The sequence below is a fragment of the Haemaphysalis longicornis genome, unplaced genomic scaffold, assembly GCF_048455015.1.
Source record: "Haemaphysalis longicornis isolate Haplotype H1 unplaced genomic scaffold, Haemaphysalis longicornis Haplotype H1 scaffold_1, whole genome shotgun sequence".
NCBI lineage: Eukaryota > Metazoa > Arthropoda > Arachnida > Ixodida > Ixodidae > Haemaphysalis > Haemaphysalis longicornis.
The window spans coordinates 270,743,624-270,756,685 of NW_027526203.1; the positions used below are offsets into that span (position 1 = coordinate 270,743,624).

At 46.1% G+C, this 13,062-nt stretch overlaps 1 protein-coding gene across 1 annotated transcript in view; it reads right to left on the minus strand.

Annotated features, from left to right (window-relative positions):
- Positions 1-13,062, minus strand: part of LOC144145742 (neuropeptide SIFamide receptor-like) — a 189,273-nt gene that overhangs the window by 129,224 nt on the left and 46,987 nt on the right. The window lies entirely within an intron of this gene.

Below are 13,062 nucleotides of genomic sequence, written 5' to 3' on the forward strand. Positions count from 1 at the left end.
AAGTTGCAGGCGTACGCACCTCGGTCTCTCGCTAACAGGTCCATCACGGCGAAAAACGAGTCAGTAGTACGCAAATTACGATTTTAATTTTGTATTTTTACCATTTTGTTTGAAGTTAGCGCTCTTTGAACCGGGCAGGGTACCGGAGAAAAGATTGATTTTTGAACACGACGCAAATTAAAACTCGACTGACGGACCAATCAGCTTACTATGAAAAGACGCGCGCTCTCACCCTGGGGCCGCTGAGTCAGATGTGTAATACTTGAAAGGTAGCCTGGACCTAAGAACATTTGTTAGAGGGACCGTTGACATAATGATACGCGTATTTGTTATAAACGATTAATCACACCAATACTGGTGCAACCATGATCGTACGGTTCCAAAGGTTTGCAGTCTATGTGATATGATAGCTAAAATATTCCTCTCGAAACTCGCATGATCGGTGACGTGACCCTATCCTTGAAATTGCGATATCCACTCCTTCCTCGACGAGGGTCAAATTCTCCGGCAAACCTTCCCCCTAACGTGACCCGGTTTTTTAGAAATTCGTCTTCCCTGAACTTTCAATTCACGCCCACAATGGAAACAAGGCAAGAGCATTACCACGCGCACGCACCACGGAAATCATATACAGCTGCGTCTACGGCAGTGCAACGGAATTACTTGACCAACTTTCTGCATGTTGGATACGAAAGAACTCTTTGACCCTTGTCCAATGCAGCCCCTCATACATGGCGATAAAATGGTCAGGTTCAAGTGACTTATCCTAAATGCTAGGGCATTTAGGCTAAGCGGCAGAAATATTATAATGCGACGCCATTTTTTGAGCCAGCCGTTTTACAAGAAAAAAATTAGTGTTTGATTTCGCAACCACTTCAGATCATTTCTGACAACACTTTCTGATATCTTGGTAACATAGCCTATAGGAGGTTTATTCATCATGGTGTGAAAGGTGTTTCAATACATACGGCCGCTGCAGCCGCGCTCACGTTTTTCCCCGATTTCTTCCAGTCCTAACATTTAAGACCTACCTAAATTCAAAAAAAGTATCACACTACTTCCTCTGCCCTTTCCTTGGTGTTCCATCAGTTTTCATTGTTACCATTAATTAAACCAGCTCCTTACTCTTAATTACGATAATACACATGCATAGTAAGGCAGTTTTGATCCTACAGGTAAAATGGGAAAATTTCCCGTCATCTCATTGCCCTTGATAGGACGTAGACTTCTAGAGTCACATCCCGGGAGTTTAGAAGATGGCCCTCTTGACGGAATTTCAATGATTAAAAAGGAGATCACTTCAACCCCGGCGGCAGGGAAAATGCTGGCGACCCCACCACAGGTTTTGGATTTGGTTCCCATCCTGGGCGCAAGCGTTTCTCCACTTTCTGTACGTGTGCGTGTGTAAAATCCAGTTGTCAGAAACGCCAAGTAAAGCCTAAGGGATGAGGTGATCCTTTTTTCGTCTGGAAATAGACTTTTAGTCAAACCAAGAAAGTAAGGAAGGCCAGACATGTTTCTTTTCTACGAGAAAATGATCGCCTAGTCCCTCCTGCTCTCTTTGGCGTTCTTGACGGCCGCCTTTCCTTTCTCTGGCCATTCAACCTACCCATCATCGTCGATTCTGATAAGCTCCTTGCATAGTTAAAGCCTTGGTTATGGCGGTGATAATTAATGCCACAGATAGCATATGAAAGTTACCCCGTAATGAGTTGTTCTGACAAGTCGTTGACGCTTGATTCACCGCTAGGCGCTTTCAAAATGTCCCTTTCCTTCCGAGCTCTACGAGTTGCGCTGGCTTCAACCCGCAAGCACAGCCTAAACTCGACAGCGGTGAAAGTGGAGGGATACACAGCCGCCCCGGAAGCCAAGTTCACAAGGCATCAGACGTCAATCCGGAGGTCGTGGGTGCGGGCCGCACCCGGGGGGCATGTTCGTATCCACTTTCTTCTCAAACACGATAGTCCTTCTTGAGCTACCTGAATGAGAAAATTTCGGTCATTCTGTCTGTCTATTGATTGAACCTACCGGCCAAAAGTTAAAGGAATTGTTGAACGAGACATTTATATAGGCATCGGAAAACTAGATATGGTAGCATATTTTGTACTTGCCAAAGCTGTTCAGCAAGAAAAAAACATTTGGCATATTTGCGGAATGACATAAATACATAAGTGATACTAGCAGTGTTCTTTTAATTAAAAGTAGACATGGGCTTGAATTTTGCGATATCAAGTAAAAAACGAGTTAAAACAATTTTCTTACTAAGAAATAAAAAAATGTTCGCGCTCAAGCTTGACGTGGCACCCCAAGCCCAACAGTAACCAAAGGTTGTCACAGGTGGCGCGCGAACAGTGCGACCGTGGGAAAATTGAATTTAATTGACGGAACCTCTTTTGCCTTTAAGATGGTAGGAGCAAGTAGGACGGGAAGAGCGGTGGAAGTGGGGAGATGAGGAGTGGAGAGTGGAGAGGCACTTACGTGACGAGGGTGGCGGAAGACTCGTTTCTTGACGGTACTTGCCGCTAAGCGAGCAGATACGCGGCCAATTCGTTTGTATGTATGTATGCATGTATCTGTGTGTGTGTATGTATGTATGTATGTATGTATGTATGTATGTATGTATGTATGTATGTATGTATGTATGTATGTATGTATGTATGTATGTATGTATGTGTGTATGTATGTATGCATGTGTGTATGTGCGTATGCATGTGTGTATGTATGTATGTATGTATGTATGTATGTATGTATGTATGTATGTATGTATGTATGTATGTATGTATGTATGTATCCCATCCAGCTATTAAACATAGGGCTCTTCATTTCTATGTGCGTGTAATTTAATTTTTCATATACATTTCTGTGCGTGTGTATTACCTTCTTGAACTTATGGCGCCCGCAATTCCAACAAGATAACAACGTTGTGCGCGTACCTGCGTGCGCATTGCTGTGCCCGTGGAAAAAGAAAAGGATAAACGTAATCTAATAAACGTGCAGGTGAGGGACCTCCCAATTGCAAAAAATACCCAAGAAATACTTAATACTTCCCGGAGAGCCATAAGCAGATTGGCGAGCTTAGCTTTGCTCTGTGCGAATTTACCGTGTTTCTTTCTCTCGCGCTCAGTTCCTCCCTTCCATACCCTTCTCTTTTTTTTTCTTAGCAGTAGAAGGGGGCGCTGACGCTAAATAATCTTCTTTTTCCCTATTTAATTTGCTCTCGAGGGACACTCTTAAGAAGGGTAGCAACGAAACCCAAACCCTCACCGTCTCGTCTGTCTTATTTTTCTGCTTTAGTAACACAAAGGAAGCTTGAATTTTTCAAGGGGGTTACATTTCAAGGACGAAAACAAGTGCGAAAAAAATTAACTTGAGGCCTCGCTTTTTTCTTTTGTGGCGAAATAAAGGGGGCAAGCTCGCAAACCTCCGTTAATGACGACCTTGCTTGTGTCGTCATGCCTCTGTTTCCTTTATTTCCTCAAGGAACGCGTCACCGTGTACCCTACTGCACCTCCCTTACATAGAAAGAGAATTTTTTCCCCTTCTTGGCGCCTCGTAATTAGGGGTAGAATGTGGCAGCGAGGGCCTGCCTCTAGCCGACTCCTATGGCACCTTAGGCGAGCTGCCCCCTATTCGGTCGTTATCAACGTAGGAAGCGGGGCCACAACATCCGCGGGCAAAAATTAGGGCTTTCAGCTCTCTTCAGGATAACAACAACAAAAAAAAAGCCGGCTGGACCCTGTTCTTGTGCAAGCGGATCTTGAAGGCTCGGGGCAATAAAATAAGAGCCCCAGAATCCTTCGCTGTGCGCTTTTAAAGGTATTGTTGTTGTTCTTTGTCCGGCGGCAAACGCCGAAAACGTTGACTCACTTCTTTCTGTATCGAATTGCGTGTTACTTGAAATATGGGCACACAGACCGACTTGTCAGACCCTTTTAGCAGGCTTCGCGTGACTGAAGAGGTAATTAGTTTCCTCAAAGTGGAAATTTCGTTTCCCCTTTAGGGGAATAATTACTTGACGCCGCGACCGACATTTCGAATGTAGCTGACGTCCCGACTGAATTTCGGGATATTAGCGAGTACACGTCGCAAAAGACAACACTCCACTTCACAAAACGCCCCTTCACGATATGAGCATTTAACTCCAGCACGGGTTAGGCTCAATTTGAAAAATAATTTTCAACTAAGGATGTTTTGTACGAATGAATGCTGCCAGCTGTCATCACCGCCCTGGCCTGAGCCTGTATAAAAATATGCGCTCTTTGTGCCTGTCGTTGCAGTCCTTAGTAGAGCTGACTTAAATTTGGCAAAATTACCAAATACCTACGCATCAAACATTTGCGGAGACAATTGTAACATCGAAATAAAGTCGGCTTAAAGAAACCAGTCTACTAAACGCGACGGTTTTGATAATTCTTACTTATTTTGCACGGACTTCCTAAGGAGGCTGTTTCGCGCCGGTGGTATAGAATTCCTCAACAATAGATGGCCCCAGTGCAAAAATATCGCCCACCGATATTGGTGGTCAACAAATACTGTTTGAAGTGGTTGGTTTTGTCGCATGTCAGGAACTATTCTTCCGCACCAGCCTCGCGCAAAAGGTCTCTATTGAATATAGAATACAACCCGTGTGACCTGAGCTTCTGAGCTTCTGAACCTGAGCTACTTACCGCATAAGTAGCCATCGCACAATACCAGTGCAACTCAAGGCCTCCACAAATGCAATATGGCAACTTGACTATAAATATTGTCTGGTTTTGTTTTTTGTTTTTTTTGAACGGAAATAGATTAGTTACCTTCAAGCAAGCCTCTTAATGCAGGTAGTTAGAATTCGGCAAAAATGTGATTGTTTTGGGGGGGCTTTGAGGGGAAAGATGTAGTCGCGGCCGTCCACTGTAGCCACCGCCGGTCGAAAAGAGGGAGTGATTTTTTTTTCTCTGCCTCGCATTGACGCTGAAATAAAACATTGAGCCAACCTTCTACTGTCGACTTTCGATAATTCGAAGTCGCTTAATCGGAATTTTCGGTTAATTGGAAGCGATGTTCTGGTCACGGCAATATTGCATACCATTCAATAGAATAAATTGTTCGACAATTCGAAGCTAAAACCCAATATATCGGTTAATTGGAAGTTATTTCGAATAAACAGCATCAAGGTGGCCGTTATGCCTCAATAAAATTCAAAATTTTTAAGCGTCAATACACCGCCGTGCTCTGCACTATGTCGGCGCCAACGCAACTGAGGCGGCGCGCAGTCTTAACGGCGGGTCAGCACAGACTCGCGCCAGCCTAGGCCTCTCTCTCTCTTACCAGGTCCGCATCCTCCTTTGATGCGCACAGCTCCGTGTGAGCAGTTAACCTGGCGGACGCTTCTCGCTTCAAATGTAGCGCTAAGTCCAAAATATCAGGGCAGACGGCGTGGTACCAACGCTCGAACTGTCATGTGCTTTCTGTTCTATTGGAAGTTCGGCTAAATGGAAGTTTTTTGCGGTCCCGGTGTGCTTCGTATTAACAGGAGTCGACTGTATTATGCCCTTGTCTTTTAGAACGTGTACTGTAAGCCAATATATAATGCAAAAAAAAGAGAAATACAATCCTCTTTCAAAAGACGCTAGTCTTGGGGAGACGATTCTGCGCCCCTGCCACGTAACATGCTCCCCTTTTCCCGTCTCCCACCCGTCACGCTCTGCTCCTGCAATTCAATCCCCACATTTTCTCCACCCTCCTCCTTCAACGTGGTGGACTTGGCTAGCCTCGGACCAGCTCACAGACCAGTTGGCGTTGGTGAACCTGGCCCGGGACATTCTCGACGCTTAATGTTGTGTTTGAATAAAGTTTTTTCCTCCTCCTCTTCCTCTCTTCTCGCTCCTCGCATGATGATTGCAACGAACGTTGCTTCAATTCAATCCGTCTTTCTGGTGTTCGCACTGCTCGTGCGCCATCTGTGGGGACATTCTGTTTCTAGTATGCGTGCAACAGCTCGAGAGGACATATTTTGCTCTAGTGTTTCTTTCTATATCGCCTCTCGTTCGCACGTTCTGAACATGAATGAATGAATGAATGAATGAATGAATGAATGAATGAATGAAATCTTTATTGACAACAACAGGTGCAGTTGTTAGGGTACCCGCACGGAGGGGATCCCTAGTACGGAAAGAGAGGAGCAGAACAAAGACCACCACGTGAGGTGCTACCCCTTGAAAGAAACACATCAGTGCCCTTATCGGCACGAGTCGTTTGCGTGTTGGTAGAATAGAATTTCACCCTGTGTCGTGTACGGAGAATATTTACTGCGCATTTTGTGGCCGCGTGCTTAGCTGAAGCTTTAGAGCGCAGTAGAAAAGCCCAGTCTGGAAGAGAAGTATACAGAGGGGACGATGCAGCTACAAATGCTACGCACTAACTAAACATTCACTGATAGAGTTACAGCCACATTTGTTTCCCTCTCAAACACGCGTGCTGAACACGCATGGGCCTGTTGTAACATGGGAGGTATGAACCCGTGCCCCCAATTGCTAAAACATTACTCCGCTGGTTCCGCGGGAGAATTCCGGTGCGGGCATGGATATGCGCAGTTCTGTCACAGGATGACAGAAACTGCAACCGACATATACGCTGCAGGGCATGCCAGGCCCCTCTAATACTGGCGGCAGCCGAGCGTATACGCTCCTGTGCGTTTTCTGCCAGTGGTTGGGTCCAAGCAAAGCGAGGTTCATCGCTACTTGTTGCAGCCGGGCAACCCGTTGCGTGGGTTGCACAAATGCACCTGTTGGACCCGGGTGGCACTGTTGAATCTGCTCAATGCGATGTCACGCGACGTGTTGTACGCATTTGCTGTTGTGTTCGCACCCCGTCGAGCCGACGGACGAAGCGCCAGATTGATGGCCTCATTCAACCTAATTACATCATCTTCGGGCTCAAGAGAAGTTTCAGATTCCCTTAATTCTACATAAACAGAAAAATTCAAAATGACACCCACTTTTTGCTGCGCGTCCGGCTATTTGAATTTTGTACGCCCTGTTGCGGGATACGTTTCGACCATGCAAGCAAAATTACTTCGCTAACTGTCATGCAGAATTCTTCGCTTAAAGGCAACTGACAAGGACACCGAGCACGCACAGTGCTCTCGCACAGATACCCTGTAAGGGCGATCTTCAGAGAGACCAGTTTATTCGAACACTGCGACGGTATAGTTACGGCCCTGAGTTCTCTCAATAATTTATCGAGTTTCCCTGCCATACTCTAGGCGGATGCGTTCGCCAAAGCTTTCTCAGCAGATGCTTGCTCTAAAGCTCGACCGCTAATCTCGTTTTCCGTACGCGACAACTCAACCAGAACGGAATGGCCGAAGTTTCGGATCGAAAAGAAAATATATAATGATGAGCACCTGAGCCTGGTGCGGTCCTTCAGCGGTGTCCTGAAAGCTTACACTCTACTTCTCTCGTCGATACGTTCCTCAAGTTCCCAGGTCAATACTAGCCAACTGTCGCCGAGTCGATACTGTTCTGCCGGCAGCTGGGGCCCAATGGGGTTCATAGAGCGTTTCTGCTCTTTTTAGTCGCCGCTTCTGTGTGTGCGCTCGCTCTTTCTGGTCGTCGCTCTCAATAAACTTAGCTCAGTTACACGGATACGGAGCAGCAGGCAAGGCGCACGTTATGCCCTCGGTAAATAGTTCTCTGCTCTGGGATTGAGCGTGCGGTTTTTTTCGCATTGGCTTGAAATTATGAACACGGTGCCCATAGCGCGCTGTGAGTGTGTCCGTCAGAATGCTGTATCGTGCCTTGTTAAACAACATAAAGACGCCCCCTTGAAGCAGAAAAAAAAAACGAATGCAAGGAAAAGAGGGAGAGATTGGAGGGCGGGAAGGAGGGAGAAATAAAGAAGTAAAATGAAGGAGACCCCAGCTAGCTTGTAGCCGCCACCGCAGAACTCCGATTACAATGCACAAACAAAAAATACGAATGTAAAAAAACCATGACGCCCCTTTGGAAAGGGAAGCCAAAAGTAATAACAAAACGTTTTGTCTTTTTTTTTTGTGATTGTAGTTAGCCACGGGCTCAGGAGAACTCTAGAGGACATGGGATGCGTGGGAACACTGGGAGTTTTAGTAACGCTTTCTCTCCAGTTACACCCGAAGCGGACAGTGCAAGTGCCCCCGAAAATGTCGTGCCCTGAACCCCCCGCGTGGTCGGGATTCAAAGCCGGGGGAAAATGATAATGAAACCGGCTGGTATAGAATTTCGGCGTTTGAATGTGGTATGTCAATTAGCAAGCTGCATTCTGGAAGCTAGGTTAGCATATCCTCGCAAAACAAAGCTGGGCAAATGTGTACATCCTCGGTCCAAATTCTCTGCCGTACCGGCAGCGCCGTACCTCGACGCAATTCTGCCGACGCTTATGTTGGCTGGCGGCTGGCTGTTAACGTTCTCGTCGGTAAAGCACGCGTTCGGTGTCCGAGGCCTCAAGACCAAACACATCGCGACAGCGGGGCTCCGCAATGCCGCGAGAAGCAAGAAAGTAGCGTAATGCGTCAGAACCTGTAGTTTCACACGCTGGTGCTACACCTGGACTGTGAGGCTCACCGTAGGGGGATCTCCGGATTAATTTGCACCACTTTAACGTGAGCCTGAATGTCGACACACGGCCGTTTTCTTTCTTCGCCTCCATCAAAAAAACAGCCACCGCGGGAGGGATCGAACCAACCTCTTTAGGCTCAGCAGCACAACGCCTTGGCCGCTGAGGCACAGCGACGCAATGCGTTGAAGCCACAGAATAAAGCAAGAACAAAAAACTTGAGGGCAGGCGCGGCCCTAACGCCGACGAGCGCTAAAGTAGCAGAAAGAAAAAAGGACCTCATGCCATCAGACAGCCTTTCGTGACGGTCGGAAAAGAACAGAATAAATTACCAGGAACGACTCCCGTGTCTCCTCAACTCCACATCCCCCCCCCCCCCCTCCTCCCAAAAAGAAGCCCGCTTACACTACGGGCGTTTTTAGATCCTCGTGGAGGGGAGGTTCCCTATAACGGAGGCCCGCATGCTGGAGGCTCGATGTGACAGCATGTGCGATTGGAAACATTCGATCAAATCCAGAAGCATGTCAGCTGTAAGCATGTCACCGGGTCTGGTTATCGTAATTGTTGGACGTTAGAAGCCCTTAGCGATTCTAAGGAGCATACAATTCGTCTTACCTCGACAACGATCACCGAGATCAAAGTCACAACGTCGGCGAACGGTTTTGTTTTTGTTTCTTTCCTAGAATAGCCCCCGTCGAAACACACACTTCAAGCTTCGAAGCAGCCGCCATGGCTAGCGGTTGGTGTATGACTATCAAGGACTCTGGCAATGTGGCTTGAATGGTTAGTTTCAGACTCCCGAGTTACGTTTACGTCTCGTTAGCTGCACGCAGTGTAGCATAATTTGTCTTTATGTTTACATTCTTGTATAATGTGTTCTTCAGATTCGTATAGTCCCCCTGGTTTAATATTGCCATAACCAATATGAACGTTAGGGTTATTTGCCTTCTTACTCGAATACAATTTGGTATTCTTTTCGTATTTTGCCTAACCGCCTTACAAGAATTGTTTTACTACCAACTCGGACCCCTAGCTCACTATCCTCACTTGAAATTGCGGAATGGGAAAGGAAGCCTGCACAGATATCAAATGCATTATACGCGCACGTTAAAGGTCCCCAGAAGGTCTAATCAAGTCATAGCCATACTATAACGCGAAATCGTGTTTTCAAAATGGTGCTTCGGCACTTACACCATTTTCTTTTTTTTATCATTGGGGTATGCATTTCTCGCCTCGTGGACGTTTGGGCTTCTAAAATGCTATCAAAATAAGCAGTTAGGGACCAAATATTTATTTTCTATATTTAAGAGATATGTCGACTTTCACTTTATTCTGGAATCCTTCCGTGCCACTTTTTCCTTCCTTTTGGCAAAACCGCTGCAGTCCATGCTTACATAATATAACTACGGATTATTGCCAAAGGTTTCGTCTCGGCAACGCAAAAAATGTATCTTGGAAATGCAAAAGAAAAGAACTGCAAAAGAAAAAGAAAAGAAACACGCTGCATTACAGAAGACATTCGCCTGCTTCGGTGATAAAGTTGTATATGCGAAGGTTGCTGAGCTGGAAGAAACCTATGCAGTTATAACGAGTAAAGAAAGACGCGACGACAAACGCTATCCCCTGTAGTTTTTTATTGCGCGTTTCTCCTTTTCGCTAGCGGAGATGCAGTATTCAAGTAAGCAGCCAGCCCAGCTCTCAGTGGCAAAGAGGCGCCGTAGAGACACGTTGAAGGAATTGTCAGCCTTCCTGAATTCCCGGGCTTTAAATGTAATACGCGCGGAGGAACGACAAAGCCGTGAATGAAACTGTGGGGTTCTTTCTTGTCCCGGGTCCAATTTTCACTAGCTAAGATTTCCTACGGCGCCCCCTAGTGGGATCTTGTTGAAAGATGCCTCCTGTATTTTTATTTTCATTAAATTGCTGTTTATCTTACCGTCATTCAATGGGGTATAGGTTGGAAAAGGATATGCGCTGTGGTGACTCAATGGCTACGGGGTTCCGCTCCCCAGCTCCAGGACGATGTCTGTGATCACGGTCACGGCGGCTGTTTTAATGATGGCAGCGTAAAACAAACACACACGCGTAAGGACGAGATTTAATGCACTTCAAAGTTGTCCAGGAGATCTAAATTACCCTGTAGCCTTCCATTACGGTGTGCCTCATTGCTCAGGCGTATCTTCGGTGCGGAAAAACCAGATTTCATCCGCAAAACGCACTCGGTGCACCTACACCTTTGCCATCCAATATTATGTAAATATTTTGCTGACCGAATATCAATGACGTGGAGTAAATCCTCTTCGAATCTGACATTTGAAAACGGAAATATTGCTTCTTTTGAACTGGCCTAAGTTTGCTTGTGCTCTTCTCGCCTCCGGGATCTGCCGCGAGTGGGATATCACAGACCACGTACGGGAATTGCGAAGCTTCTTGGGCTCTTCGTCCTGAATCGTAGGCGTATAAGGTGCGCTCCACATTGGACATTCCACTTCATATTCTAAATGTTTTTTGATATATTGCAGGTTGCCCGGCACCGTAACAGGTATAAATTGATGCATATTTTTTCAGTTCCCCACTCTATGATCCCTAAAGAAATCGGAGACTTAGAAAGAGAAATATCGAAACTCTGAAAATAATAAGGCGTGCCCCATGCCCTCCCCCCCCCCCCCCCCCCCCTTCCTACCATAATACCTGCAGGCGTAACTAAGTCAATTCATAGCCTAGCGGTGCCAGATATTCGAGGCTGTTACGGCATAAAAGCAAAGATGTCAGGGCAGTCAAGTACTGCAGAGGATCTCGAAGATAATTTGTGCCCAAAACCTAATGTTCCCTTCCCAATGAATGGAAACTTAGCAGGGTATATTATTCCACAAATGAGAAATTCGCTCTGATCCTTGTAACCTCCGCCGCATTTGGTTAGCATGTATTGCTTTTAAATTACTAAAACCCATAATTTTGCTCAACCTACGCGCCACCCAGACGATGACGACTTGTTATTTTTCAGTCAGCACAGATTACAGCCTCGCATTTCATGTTAAATACAACTGCTTGCTTTAACCGATGACCAGGCTTAATCTTGTGCTTTCCTTCTATGGGTACCCAGAAACAGATGCTGTTGGAGAAAATGGCGCTACCTAACTTTTTTTGGCGTCTGGAGGAAGCATTTTGTCCAGAAAAATATTTCCCTTGCACACACACATTGGCGCGGAGGTAGCGGTAATTATTCAAGGCACTGCTCTCCTGGCTGTGCAAGAACGGCACATTCTTTTCCGCGAATATGGGTACAATGCCGGTAATCATAGCTTCATTTGCGTTCATATGCATGGAATGGAAAACGTAACGTAAACGCACCCCGCGCTGTGAGAGGTACCGGTGCCTGTTGGGATATTTTTTTAAAGTAATACACGATTGAGAAGTATCGTCGGCTCGGTCATTTCATGCTATCATTCGGTTCCTGTCTGCTTCCAGACTTAGTTCCCTAGAACCTTGAATTTAATGCCAGATCGAGCGTTCAAATGCGCAGCGCCCGCTATGTGTGCCAACTCCTGGATTTTTATTTACATTTATTTGTAATCCAACGATATTAAAGCCGTCTTCCTCTCGCGCGCTTTCTAGCAACATCAACCTGGTCTGTCGTTCGTTGTCACCACGGGGTCCCAACGGTACATGTTTTCTTTAACACGTCCATACAAGCGGCAGGTGACAATTCGCAAGTTTACTTCGATTCTCCTCCAGTAGCAGTGACGTGTGTGTGTGTGTGTGTGTGTGTGTGTGTGTATGAGGGAGATAGAGAGAGAGAGAAAGAAAGAACTCATCAACGTTAACTGGAGAGGTTAACCCTTCTGGCAGCAGTGCTTACTACGCTAAATGGGGATGCTTACAATGAAGCGGGGTAAATGTAGGATATTAGGAAGGCAACAATGAGAGAGAAAACAAAAATCAAATACAAAAAAACGACAGGCAAATAAATGCAAGAAACGAAGCTCTCAAGAGAGAGCAGAATAAAAAAGTAGGACAAATGGTGCCGAGGAAGCAGAGAACGCCAAATCAACCAAAAGAAAAAAATACATGTACGTGACGGCGCAAATCCGTGTAGGCGTATTCACGTGCGCCGTTCAAGAATTACAGAATTTTCCCTAGTCCAGAGTCCCGCAAGAAACGCACCAAAATGTTCGTCCCAAAAGATGAGTAATCCTTGTTGGCCCAGGGTCCGAGAAAGTGGCGCAATTGAAGCCATTCTCCACGTCGTACACGGGACAGGGAGGTAGCTGCTGCTCTTCGCGCAGCGGAAAATGATGGGAAAATGCACAAGTGCTCGATAGTCTCGCGCACAGCGCACGTGGGGCAGAGGGGTGACTCCTCCCACCCTATCCTGAACTTGAAGGTTTGGGCTCAAGAATGTGTCTAGTAAGCGTGTTTTTGAACAGAAAAAGTACCTTTCTTGAATGCCCCTCTATAGATAGGCACAATTACAACACCGACAAATTAAAA